The sequence below is a fragment of the Anser anser genome (genome assembly GCF_964211835.1).
Source record: "Anser anser genome assembly, chromosome: 1".
Lineage (NCBI taxonomy): Eukaryota > Metazoa > Chordata > Aves > Anseriformes > Anatidae > Anser > Anser anser.
In genome coordinates, this window is record NC_139720.1 from 32,806,613 (window position 1) to 32,820,797 (window position 14,185).

A 14,185-nucleotide genomic window follows, 5' to 3' on the forward strand; every position below is an offset into this window, starting at 1 on the left:
AACGAGTGTGGGCTCATCAGATTCCAGCTCTGCAACACTGCCAGTAATTAAGATGTCAGTTTAAAATAAATTTTACATCATTCACCACGGAGACCACAAGTGACCTTTGAAATATAAATAAAAGGCATGCAAGTGACCTCCTAATTTCTTCTTTTACTCTTGTATTTTTAGAAGAGCTGTAACATCTTACTGCTTCCTTTCCTAAGGTTCAATGAGGATGCCATTGTCTGCTCTTAGCATTAGTTATGGAATCTGTCTGACGCCGTATTATCTATGGGTTGCAAACTACAGAGTTTAATTGGAGATATAGCAACAGTAGCTACGAAAAAGATTATTTTTGCAGTGAAGGCTTTGATTCTTCTGGAGGCACATGTTCCTTTCCCCAGGCAGCAGCATGAGACTGCGGGAAGAGCTACATGTCAGATTATCCGTAATGGGAAGGCTCTAGAGAATATTTAGCATCCAGTGCCTGAAAACTAAAAATATTCTCATTGCTACTTAATATTGATGTGTCAACTCTGTGTTTTGATCTCTTTGATGTGACTTTCAGATTTTTCTTTCCATTCAAGGCAGGGAGTGAGTTTGGAATAATGCCTGCCACTTGCAGGAATAATATGTCTCAATTCCCTGATTTCTAGAAATAGAAGTGAGCTTATTCCTGGCAGAAGCAGCATGATGGGCATAGTGCAGGTGCAGCCTAGTGCAGGGGCATAATTCTGCTTTCCTTATTCCTTACAGCAAAGAGATGGAGGGGGTGTTCGTGTGGAACATCACCTTGCTGCGTGCCCGATGGGGAGCCCCAAGGAGAACATGAACTCAGTGGTCTTGCTGTGCCTTTTTGAAGGTCCCCTTAGGCTGTCAGAGTGGCATGAAGGTTCTTCACATACCAGACAGCATTTCTCTTTCTGTGATCCTGCTGGGACTCCAAATCAGCTAGTGTGACTGACATACAAAGTTTTTTGAAAATTTCCAGAATAATAACAAAAACAACATTCCAGGGTTTAAAAAAACCTCTGAATATATTTTCAGGATTTGAGAACTATTAAGAAAACCATAAATGTGATTTATGCATCTTTTTAATACATCTTCATACATTTCTCTTTTGAGGAGGAGGGATCAGCATGTGTGTTATGTGAGACAGGTAGGGAAATAACCCGGTATTTCTAAATGTGATTCCAGAGACAGGTGAGTCAGTAATTCCTCTGGTGAGGCATTTCAGATGCTGGAAAACAGTTTTCTGCTTGCTTTCTCTCTTTTCTTCAGAAGGGGCAGTGCCCCCTTCTGCACTGGTAGCCCGTGCCAGGGGGATGGCAGGAACAGCAGACACCTTTCTGCTTTAAGGATTTGAACTCTGCACGAGCCTGCAAAGTGGCAAAAGAGTCTCCGTGGGGCAGACTGGGCACCTGGGGTAGAGCAGCAGAAAGGCTTGGTTCAGATAAAGCATTATGGTGTCCCCTGTTTTCTAAGTAAGGTGAGATGTTCTTACATATCTAGCATGTTTCACTCCAGAGACAGCTGCATTTTAGTCCTAATCAGGGTGACTTCCGCCATATATCAAACACATACCTTTTAGAAATGCTTTGACATTTAATCCACAAATAGCCTTCGTTTATTACTGCCCAAGCATCAGCACGTTGTGGTTCCTTGGTGCCATTAGGAGGGCCTCATTAGAACTGACTCTGACTTTGCATGGTTATGGGGCAGCCCAGTCTCTGCAGCACAACACAGGAGCAGATGACTACGTAAGTATTCGAGAGCAAGACTCTTCTTTTGAAATTTTCATGTGAAAATGATGGTGATTTAACGATACTTATGACAGTTATTACCATACATAACAGTAAAGTTAGGTATAGTTACATACTTTAAAGATGACAGCAGTAAATAGAAGAACAGTGAATGTTTTTCTGCTTCATATAAATCGTAGAGTCATGGAATGGTTTGAGTTGGAAGGAGCCTTAAAGACCACCCAGCTCCAACCCCCTGCCATGGGCAGGGACACCTCCCACCAGACCAGGTTGCCCAAAGCCCCATCCAGCCTGGCCTTGAACACCTCCAGGGATGGGGCACCCACAGCTTCTCTGGGCCCAAAATATCCAAATAAATATCCCAAAATGTTTAAAAGGTAGAAAGTGGTGTCTTCTCTAAAGCTCAGCAAAGCAGGAATTGAAGATTTCTGAGATTATATATCCAAACAAAAGGCAGAAAAGTAATTTATTAAGACATGAATTGAAAATTACAAGCTACAAACATCATTTCAGTTTTTGCACATTTCCTTGCCTCCCTGTTCCACTTCTAGTATAGTAAATTCTGCTTTTTCCTTTGTTTTATGTGTCTATTAATTAATTATCTGGAATTATTAAATATATATATACTGCATATCCAAATTGGCCATAGAATAAGTTATGGCAAAGTAGATGATTTGGATGTGATTGTCAGTTGTTTCCTGTTATGATTTATAAGACTTCAGAACATTACAAACTTTATGGGTTAAGCCAGACACACTTCTGGCTCGGTGTCTGACAGTGGCCTGCCATGGATACTGAGGAAAGACAGTCCTGATAACTCCCAGAATAGTTTCCCAGCCTCCAAGAGTTTCTTCAAGATTCAAACAAAAATGTGTCTATTTTTAGGTGCCTTTGACAGTAATTCTGAAGACAAATAATAAAGCTATAGTCAGCAGTAGTCTTTATTCCTGCCTACCTGTTGCTAAGAAGCAAACCCTTCACAAATTTTCACATAAACCCCCAGATTTATCAAGTTCTTCTTCCTCCTACTTGTGGTGGAATATTGTGAAACTTGTTGGTTTTGGCCATTTGCCCGAAGGCCAGAAAAACTGAAGTTTTTAAAAACAAACTGCCAGTTGGAAGGAGACAGATTCTTCCGCTGAGGTCGTCTTGTCTTAAATTACCTTGAATTCATCTTTAATCTGCAACCCTGGGATGTGATCTTTCAAAGAGGACAACTGCTTGAGGCTAGCTTATGCCCATGCTAAACAATGTTTTCTGTTTCTGGCACGCTGATGCCATGGTACTGAGAAACACACTTTTCTTTAATACTAACACAAAGAAGAAACAAAACCTGTGCAAGATTCAGTCAAAGTCAAGCATGCTAAACAAATAGTGAAAGTGATATGTTATGGCAGAGGGGACAGTAGGGGATTAGGCGGGATCAAGTTCCTAGAGAGTCAAAGCAGCAATATTAAATTATAGTTTATGGGGGGGAAAGAGAGCAAGGCCTAAAATTTGATTAATCCTGGCTTTAATTAGCAATAAAGCACAAATGTCCTAGCTGTCTTGCTAATCTATGGTTGTAGATGTGACAGAAAATATGGTCGTAGATGAAAGTGGCAGAAAATATGGATCTCAATTGGCACTTGATGGTGTAATATGCTGGAGTTTCATGATGTATAGAAAGTGAAGAAGAAACCAAAAAGGAATATTTTACATGGAGTTTCTGTAGAGTTCCTGCCCCAAGGAATTCAGAGCTTAGCACAGCATTCAATTTCGTATCACTTTCATACAACAAATGAAAATGTAAAGGTTTTTCAGTAATTTTCTCCATGTCTCCCACTTTGACGGATGTTCTTTCTGATACATACCAAGGTAGATTACTTCAAAGTGGTTTGAGCCGTGCTTACACCCCAAGCACCTCCTCTCTGTGGCAGCTGAAGGTGGAGCAGATTTATTTAGACTAGGGGTCACTTCTATATGACCTATCTAAATTCAAAGGGTAAAACAGAAGTATTTCTCTTCCGGGAACAGATTTCGATTTCTTAGCCTGCTGATGGAGAAAGCAAAAACTTCCTGAGACTGGTTCTGATTGCCGTGCTAGTGACACATACCGAAACAAATGCAGGCATCAGCTGTCTCTTCAGAGTCAATGGAACCACACTGCAACACTGCCGTCTGCACAGGGTGGGCCCACAACTTACCTGAAAGAGTCTTACCCTCAGCATGCTGCCAACACCCACGAACGCTGGAGCTCTGAGATCCTTTTTGTGTCAAAAGCTATATACCTTCGGTGCCAGTGTCTCATTTGATACTGTGTTCTGTGGGGATAATTCAAACATTCCTAGTTCTCCTGCTTCCAGTAATGCTGTACAAGTGCCTCCTCATAGCTCAGCTTCTCCTGGAAAAGTTATTCCATTTGCTGTGGAGCACAGGTTCTTCATTTACTTTGTATTGTGGGTAGTGCACTGGAAGTCAGATTGATGCCTGATATAATTCCTTTAGAAGAACAAAACTGAGACCAGAAATTCTCATGCTACCTACCTTGAGTTATATTTAATCTCTCTTTTTCATTTTTACAGTTACAAACCTTGTCCTTCAAGAGATATGCCATAAAGCCATCTTGCATGATTTTGGCTTGTTGAGGGAAGCAAGTTAAGTGTCTCCTAGTTATTTACTTGCTGTGATTTATAACGGAAAGGCGAAGTCCTTCAAAGATTATTTCTTCCAAGAAGAATGTGTGTATTCCGCAGTACATCAGTGTCAAATAGGTGTTTCTGGCGGTATGAAAGGCACTATTTATTTTGGCTGAATAATTCATATTATATTTAATCCCTTTATAAATAGACCTCTTAAGGAGTCCCAGTGAATATTTTGTGACCATTGTAAATGCCTCAAGACAAAATTTGTGGTTGTTTTTCCTCACTACCGTACAAGATGTATTGAATGTAGTCTAAAAAGATATTCCTGAAATAAATACTACTTCAAAATGAGTGAAGATATTTGATTCTATCGAAGAGGTTTACATTCCTTACTCTATAAGGGAAAGGATCTTCCTCTGAAAGAGCTGGAAAAGTTTAGCAGCAGGACTGAGAAAGTGCTCTGTAACCTCAAGAAAACAAGTGCCATATACCCTTTTCTGTCTATTTCTTACTAAGATCTATTTCTTATTAAGACACTGGCATCTCAAGATGGAGAGCTCTTTTTTTGCTATTTGAAGATAAAGATGCTGTGCAGTATCATGCTGCACATAAAACATGCTGGATCTGAAAGCTGTGTCATTTACATGTTTTATTATTTCTTTTACATTTAAACTCTCAGATCTAGAACTGTATAAATTATTTTCCATGTGAAAATAGACACATGCACCTTTAGGGGTGGAGTGATTTTCTGTACTAGTATCACATTTCCCAGGGAGTAGGGTTGTGTTCCCTGGGAATGTTTGCCCTATTAACATACAGAGGTGGATGGAACAGGCTTTCTTCCCGAACAGCTTACCAGCATCTTTCTCCTTTAATTATTTCAGTTTTGATCACTCAGACCTGTCTGGTGAACCAAACTCTATTTGAGTAGCTTCTAAGCTTAGTTTGCCTCTTGCAACAGCCTCTGTAAAGTGCTCCAGCTGAAGAGCTCCAGTTGAGGAGTGCTGTGTTTGCTTCCCTTGTGATACTGAAGCTTATGAAGGTCCAAGTACACGTATCCTCACCAGCAGGAACCTTCTCCCCGGGGCAGACCTTAGGTTTTAATGGCTTAAAGATTCACTCCTTGAATTCTATGCACACTTTTTTCCTTTGCCATCTTTCAGTGAAAATGGGCTTTCTAGTGGATATTGTCTAAGGTAAAGAAGCTGATGAAATATAGGCTCTCAAAGTACACCAAAATATTTGAATTCCATAATGGTCACTTGAAGACCTTCTCCAAATTTCACAACTAAAAGAGCCAGAATCTTGCCTTAGCCAGTCGGTCCTTCCTTATTTCCCTTTTCTTTCCCTTTTCTCACCAAAATCTTACCCAACAACACATGACAGAAAATTTAACTCTTCAAACAGCATGCAGGCTGAACCTTTCTATTAGAAGAACTGCAGTTATTTCAGTTCTTTATTGTATTTGTGAAGAGCTTGCAGAGGCAGTCTGTATGCACTCGGGGTTGTCAGAATGCCTTTCTGGTTACCAGATCCCTAGCAAACTAAATCTTAACTCAGCTGAGGCTCACATAGTGCTGTCTATGAAATATGACTTATTTCCAGGTACACTTTGGTGTCTTGAAACTGTTGATGTGGAAGTGGTGTAGATCACACGCTTCTGTTTGTGTGGTTGCCCTTTTTTAAAACGTTGGACCCTCCTGCCTTCAGCCAAGTGTCTCTCCAGGAATGAATGCGTTCTGTTCTAAGGTACTCCAGGAATGAGTTTTTCCTAACCTCAGAGAAACTGGGGCTCTTCGCGAGGTGCCAGATCCACCACAGTTTCCCCAACTCACCTTCCAGCAAAACTCCCTGGAGTCCTGCTCAGCCGGGATACTCGCCGGTGAAGCAAATGAGCGACAGCAGGTCTGCTATTCCCATGCTGCGTTAATGGCTATGACACACGAGCTCCTGCTGTTGTAGAACAGGGGCGGCTGTTGCAATTACAGCCTGTGTAAACACCTGGCCAGAACCGCAGTTATCAGAGGAAAATTGGCTTTGAGAAGCAATTCAGACAGAAGTAATTATCTTTCAACAGAGGAGCACCTTCTAGTGGTATTGGGTGAATATGACAGGCAGTTAAACAGTTTCTTGAAATTAGGAAACTTAAATATGGTAGAAGAATAATAATAATGAATGGTTCTGTACAATATATAAATGATTAAGTTGGAAATTGATTTTAAAACAAACCTGAATAGGGAAAACGTATTTGGAAAAAAAATCACATTTTTCAATAACCACTCCTCTCTGGCCAAAAGAAACCAGCTGGCTCACCAGCTTTCTATGCACGTACCATAAAACTGTATTTTCATGTGTTCTGCTGTGGAACCTTCCCACCCTTTGGCTTTCTTTTGGTAATGAAAATTTGGGTTCATTAGCTCTGATTGAGCTCCAGATGAAATTTGCTACAAAGCTGTTATTTTGTTCAAAATTTCACTAAATGGTAACAGTTTCTCCATTCAATTTATTTCCAGGAAAGATATATTTACTCAATAAATTTGTCAATATAGTATTTGCCATGGTTGCTTAGTTTTGCAAATAACATAGTATCAAATTATTTAAAATTCATTTTTTCCAAAGATGCTGCTAGTTGAAATGTATCTGGTGGCTTCGCTGATATTGCAGATTTCTACTCTTTCCGTTTCTATGCTGTTAATATTCCTTTTTGGACAGTATCACAGAGTGTTCCCACATAATACACACAAATGATGTGCTATATCTAGAACGGCAAACTAGGATTAATGAGCAATGCTTCCAATGATGTAATTGCAGAAGTTTTGTTATGTGCATTAATGGAAGCTATCTGCATGGAGCACATATTCTCTGATATTCATTGGGTTCCTTTGTCAAATACAGGAAGTCCAATTTGCAGGTTGTTCAAAGAAGATATAATTACAGTTAATCTTTTTACTTATATAAACATAGCCCTGTGTTGTTAAAGTAAAGAACCCGACCTTTTTTCCTGAGCAATTTTTTCAATATTTGGAAAGTTCATCCCACAGTTGAAATAGGTCTTGCAAATGCTTTAAGCAGTGAAAACATACCCCATTTCACTGTTTTTGTGCTTGAAGCACACGCTAATATTGAGGTAGGACTTGACTAACTGGTGATGCCCTTTTGGTGTTCAGACAAGCGTCTCTCTGGACACATATACAGATGCTAGTTGAGAAATGTATAGCTTATGAAATAATAGTTTTCTCTGAATCTGCAAATACTTAAGTCTAAGCGAATTCCCCAGTCTTTCATGGTAAGCTAGACAGCCTTCTTGATTGTCACCGGAATATACGTCCTCTCAGTCCTACAACATCAATTCTCTGCTTGCCTTGTGCATCTGAAATGCAAACACACTCTGTAACCTCTGGGGTGCCTGCTTGTGAACTGTGAGATTTATTCCCAGTGTCCAAAACAGACGGCATAATTGCAAATATTTATTGAAGATGAGAAACAAAACAAAGCACATGCTTAATCTGTTCATACAGATATTATATCAGTAAGCTGTCTCTGATCAGGGTTTCTTTTTTATTCTTTTTCTCTGCATACGTTAGGCCTCAGAGGGAGAGAACTTTGTGCAGGGAGCTCTTGTAGCTGCTCAGCTTTCCTGAGTCTGCTGTGGGGGTCTAGCCAAAAAATAATGTACTTTGTTCTCTCCTGGTTGTTGGCCAGGAGAGAGTCTAGCTTCTTTTGTTGTTGTTGTTTTCTTTTTAATTAAAATGAGCATTGTTTCTCAACCTTCGAGACACAATTTCTTTTTATTAGAACATGTGCTATCTCCTGTATTTGACTGAACTTTTTGACTCAAGGAAATGTAAATCTCTTTTCTCTCTTGCTCTCTGCCAGTCCTTGACAACTCAGCATGCATGTTCGTTCTGGACCTTACATTCCTGCCAGTGAGTCCCAGAGACAACACGGCTTGCCTTAGTCCTGTAGAAAATTAGTGGCAAAGCTTGTGGTCAAAGCTCTCTTGAGTTCCAGTTCAGAGTTAGTTGTGGGGTGGTTGCCTTCTGTCAACCTCAGCTTCGTGTGTTTGAAAGAAAGGGATGTTCCTTATTCAAATCAGGCTAAATATTTATTGTGCACACTTGCTATTATGTAAACATATTAAGCTATTTACATATAAACATATTAAATTACATGTAACACCACAGTCAGGTTTGTAATTTGCTTTGACACAATACTGCATTTTGGACAATTTACCACAAAGACCATTTGTAAAGCTATGGCTGCTCCTTGATGGGTGAGGACAGAATCTGCTTTGTGTTCTGACTCAAAAATGCTTTACAAATGTTTCTTTTTGAAAGGACTGCATGGTAGATAGGTTGTAAGCAAATCTAGTTTTTGTTGTTTTTGTTAAAAATAAGCTTATGAATCACTTTCAGTGCAGTGTCAGGAGAAAAGAACAAACAGTTTAAAAAAAATTGAACTAATTATTTTGACAAGTCATTGCAGAGTGTCTCTAAAGTGGTATTGAGAAACAGAGATTACAGTCCTGCCCTTCAGAGTTCAGCATCAGCATTATATGGGATATAAATACTGTAATGCTTCTTTTACTTATTGTGAAATTTGAGTTCTAGTAAATTCAGAGAAGAAAACTGTAGTTTCTACTAGGTACTACAAACAAGGTGATGAAATGTATTGGAACTCTGGAATAAGAAAAAGGAGGAGGATCGTGGAATTACTTTTATAGTTCTGGCAGTTAAAAAAGCAGGTGCTTAAAAATGCTAAAAAATCATAAAGGATAAAGAGTGAAAAAATATAATTCATCCTTATATGCCCTCTAACCAACTTTTTGTTATGAAGTAAGGACATCTAAATAGAGATTTTTTTTTCATGATCATTTTATAACCTGGGATACAGTCAAGTAAAACTAAAAAATCTGCACCTCACAAATAAACATGTTAGCATTTTGTATTGCCAAGGCAGGATTTTCAGCTGCTTTCCTACTGAAAATTGTTCTAAAACATGATAGGAAATCAATATCTATTTTTTAGTTTTTCTTTTAACTGCATCAGCACAATTGTTTAAGGCTGATGTAATGACATCAGGAAGAGTAAAGTCTCTAATGTAAATTACATTTAAAATCTGTGTAATGGAAATTGACAGATGCAGAAAAATGCAGAATTAAGCCTGCCTGCACACTCATCTAGTCCAACCCCCCTGCCAGGTAGGATCACCCAGAGCACGTTGCGCAGGATGGCATCCAGGCAGGTTTTGAATACCTCCAGAAAAGGAGACTCCACAAGCTCTCTGGGCAGCCTGTGCCAGTGCTCTGTCACCCTCACAGTAAAGAAGCGCCCCCTCATATTCAGCCGTAACCTCCTGTGCTTCAGTCTGTGCCCGTTGCCTCTTGTCCTTTTGCTGGGCACATCTGAAAAGAGACCGGCTCCATCCTCTTTACACCCTCCCCTCAGATGTTTATATACGTTGATGAGGTCTCCTGTCACTTTTCTCTTTTTCCAGGCTAAACAGGCCTGGCTCTCTCAGCCTCTCCTCATACGACAGCTGCTCCAGTCCTCTCATCATCTTTGTAGCCCTCCTCTGGACTCGCTCCAGTTGCTCCATGTCCCTCTTGTACTGGGAAGCCCAGAACTGGACACAATGCTCCAGGTGTGGCCTCACCAGGGCTGAGGAGAGGGGGAGAGCCTTCACCTGCTGGCAACACTCTTCCGAATGCAGCCCAGGGTACCGTTGGCCTTCTTGGCCACAAGGGCACATTGCTGGCTCATAGTCAGCGTCATGTCTACCAGGGCTCCCAGGTCCCTCTCTGCAGAGCTGCTCTGCAGCAGGTCATCCCCCAGCCTGTACTGGTGCTTGGACTTGTTCCTCCCTAGGTGCAGGACCCTGCACTTACCCTTGTTGAACTTCATGAGGTTCCTCTCAGCCCAACCCTCCAGCCTGTCGAGGTCCCTCTGAATGGCAGCACAGCCCTCTGGGCTATCAGCCACCCGTCCCAGCTTTGTATCCTCAGCAAACTTGCTGAGGGTGCGCTCTGTTTCATCATCCAGGTCGTGATGAAAAAGTTGAACAACACTGGACCCAGTGCAGAGCCCTGCAGGGCACCGCTAGGTACAGGCCTCCGACCAGACTGCACCACTGAGCGGAGCCCTCTGAGCTCTGCCAGCCAGCCAGTTACCAGTCCACCTCACCGTCCACTCATCTGGGCCCCACCTCCTGAAAATGCGTTTCACCAGCATTTGCTTCATGTGAGGCTAGTTCGCATCAGGTCCATGTGACCCCCAAAACCAGTTCACCAGAAGCCTGATGGAGATGCCTTGGCTACTAACGCTGGTCTTCTGAGTGGTGTTGGCTGGACTGGCAGGAAACCGGAGGTCCTGGGTTCCCATAGTACACGGAGTACTGTGTGAAGGCGTCGCTCTGCTAGCCAGGTCAGTAGCTGAGACCTTGAATGTGCATGTTTTGTGGCATTAGGCTGAGTTTTACTTTAGAGTGCGAAAGCTGAGAACTGCAGTCCTCCCCAACTAAGGCTGACCTTTCCCAGCTGGAGAAGCCCTGTCCACACTGAACCATGTGAAAAGGAAGGGAGAGAGCTTACCCGGGCAGTAATTCTCTGCAGGCCATTGGCATGTGCCCTCTTCTCCAGCTGCAGGCACAGCTGGGCTTTGACCCAGTGTCTCCCTGTGTTGTGACTCCCTGTGTCTGGAGCAGGGGTGGCTGGGGAGGAGGTGGCGTGACCCATGCAGAGGTGCAGGGCACAGGCCCAGCCACAGGCAAGGGGGAAGCACGAGCCCGGTGTGTGGTTTGTGGTCAGCATTGGGAGACTTGGGAGACTGGGACATTTCCCTAAGACAGGGGAACCACCTCGTTTCCCTCTGAGGTGGTTGGATGGATGTGGTTGCATTACTTGCCTCTGCCTTGGTTCCTCCAGCAGTAGAATCAGTGTGGTGATATATTTTTTTCTTCCGTCTAAAGAGCATTGACTTCCACTTGTGAAAGCAGCGTACAAAGGTGAAGTATGTTATCTGCCTTGTTGTACTGTTTGTCATGGCCTCTTTCCAAGTGCAATGCTTCTGAGGCGTGGAAAAGAAAAACTTTGGTATCAGAGTACATTTATCTATGTATACTGAAGTGAAACCCAAAACCTTAGGAGCGTTTTAACACTGTTATTTTAAAAAGGTAGGCTTGTATCTTAATATGAAAATTTCAGGTGGTTTGTGTGTGAGATACAAGTATTGAATGGGCAAATGCGGAATGGTGGATGCATAAAGATGGCTTACCTTACAAAGCACCTTTGGGACATCTGTAGCTCTATTTACATCTTCAACTTAGAGCTCTCTGTTTTGACATTTTTTGCTTGCAAAACAAAGGTGAGTGTTACAGTAACATATAAGAAAGTTGTTTCTCTGACCTCAGTTGATCACATGTGTAAGTACTCAAACCTTTTGGGCCATGGGCCATTTTGTATTCATCTAGTACCTTATAAAGATGTCCCTCACTGTCGTTTCTCAGAATCTAGAAACAGTACGTGAAAGCTACCCATACCTGGCAGTCAGTTTTGTAGGCTAATAAATTATTACCACGTTAACTGGTGTGTTCAAACTCATTAGAACAGCTGGGCATTTAATTAGATACCATGGCGTCAGATTTAATCCAAACAGTGGTCTGTGAGGAACCAGTATTGCAACATATTTGTCATCATAGAAGATGTTGACTTTGGCTCTTAGCTGTTCAGTTTATTGTTCACTTATTGTAGGAAAATGGAATAATCTTATTTGATTTTATATGTGTATGTCAAACTATCTGCGGAATATTATAATAAAACATTTTAGGAGCTTTTATTTCCAAACAAAAATATGACCAAGTAAATATGAACAGATGCTTTGTGCCTTTTAATTCTTACTTTGTAGAAAACTTTTGATTTCAGTCAGGAGAACATTAACATTAGTTCAGCCTGGTTGAACGAAAACACTTTTTAAAAGTGTGTTTAATTGATTATAGCATCTCTTATGAGCAGGCAAACAATGTCTAGAAGCCTTGTCAGCTACCAGGGAGTATTCACAGCTGATTATCATAAGGAACTGCTATCTGAACAGCAGAGGGAAAAGAGTGAATGATTTTTCGTAAGAATTTTGTGTCTGAAGATGATCTTTAAGGACTAGATTGTGCCTCTAGACTCAACCCAGTACAAGGAATGTTGTAGAAGAAGCTTGAGATGGGAGAACAGGCAACAGAGGCACTGTGACACAGATATATGTATATATATATATATATTTATTTTTTTTAGGATGTCTTCATTTTTTTCCTCTTCTGTGCTTCATTATTTGGGGTTGTCTGGGAATAATCTTTTCAGGGGTGTAAGGTGGTTTGTTTGTTTTTCCTTCCCCACGTTCTTGTGTCTGTGAGCACCTTGTGTGTCATTGATGGCTTTATTGACAAAAAAATAGTGAGCTTTTATAAGTTTGTGGAGAATTCCATCCAGCTACAGAAACAGACCTGGAGAGAAGGATTTACTTTTGTAATACAGTTTTCCCCATATTTCTCTGTCTGTGGAATACAAAAAAGAGAAAAGCAGAAAATGTTTTTTTATTAGCGTTTCAGTGTCCAAACAGTGTGTCCCTTGTTCCGCAGATGAACCCAGAACTGTGGACTGAGGACATGGGACACCTGCCTTATACAATAAACTAGAGGAGTCTCCAGTTTTCTCCTGCTTCTACCCAGCGAAGCATATAGAGCAGGACTACCATCCATGCTGCCTGTATCTCTTTCTCAGATCCTTGGAAATCAGGGAGGATCAAAGCATATGCAGCAGAAATCCGTATCATCTTTATATATGCTATTTCATGGCAATTTTTATCTTTTGAGTTGGCTGAGATCAGGGTTCGTGCCTGGGAAAAGAGCTCCCTGCCTCTTTGCTTCCCATGTCCTTTCCTGGTCACTGGGCGCAGCACTTACAGCGCTCCTTAATACTCTCCCAGGACCATGATGGCAATTTCTGGCATCCCTCCATCAGGTGTGCCCTGGACCATGCAGCCCTTTGGTAGGGCGATGCTGACAGACAGCAGAAATCAGCTCATTTTGCCTCATTTTGCATCTTTTTATGTGTATTCTGCATAGTTCTGTCACATAGAGACTATAAAGGTCATTCTCCTTCAGTTAAATGTATTTTATGTTCTGATTACCTGACCAGAATGAAATTCTCCTTGTCTTATAGAAAACTTTTTGAGTCAGACTGTCTCACTGACTTTAAAGCATTTCCTAAAACAAGTTTTTCTTTTTTACACACTGAAACACAGGCAGTGAAAACCATGACTTTGCTTGAGAATCTGAGCAATCCATGTTAATGCTGCTCACAAAAGGCATTGCATGTGAGTTGTGGAAGGGTTATCTGTAATGCTTTTTAATTGTTGAGCTTGATGCAGGTTTTCAATCCAGTCTTTAATTAAAATTTTTAATTTTATTCTTGCCAACTTTGGGGACTTGTGAGCACACGTTGCATTCAAAGGTGTTATGAAGGCTGCAATTCTAAGAGGAAATATATATATAGATTTTTTCCAAAGTCAAGAAATGACTTCAATAATGTTTTTCACAATTTCTTCTGAGTTGAATGCTTATTTCCTCATTAACAACAGAAGACCTTTCTAATGGTAGTAGCTTAATAATGTAATAGTAGCATTACTATCTATATAGTAGATAGTAAGCAATGAGAACTGCATTGAGCTTTTCTGTTTAACTTTGTGTCCGGAAAAACTTATTTTGATTTCACTTTGAATTTTACAGACAAATTAACTTGTTGAAAAGCAATACCTAAGTGAGAAGGAGACA

At 41.0% G+C, this 14,185-nt stretch overlaps 1 protein-coding gene across 5 annotated transcripts in view; it reads left to right on the forward strand.

Moving 5' to 3' along the window:
* The window catches only part of TMEM117 (transmembrane protein 117), a 218,338-nt gene that overhangs the window by 11,628 nt on the left and 192,525 nt on the right, over window positions 1–14,185 (forward strand). The gene's annotated exons all lie outside the window — the stretch shown is intronic.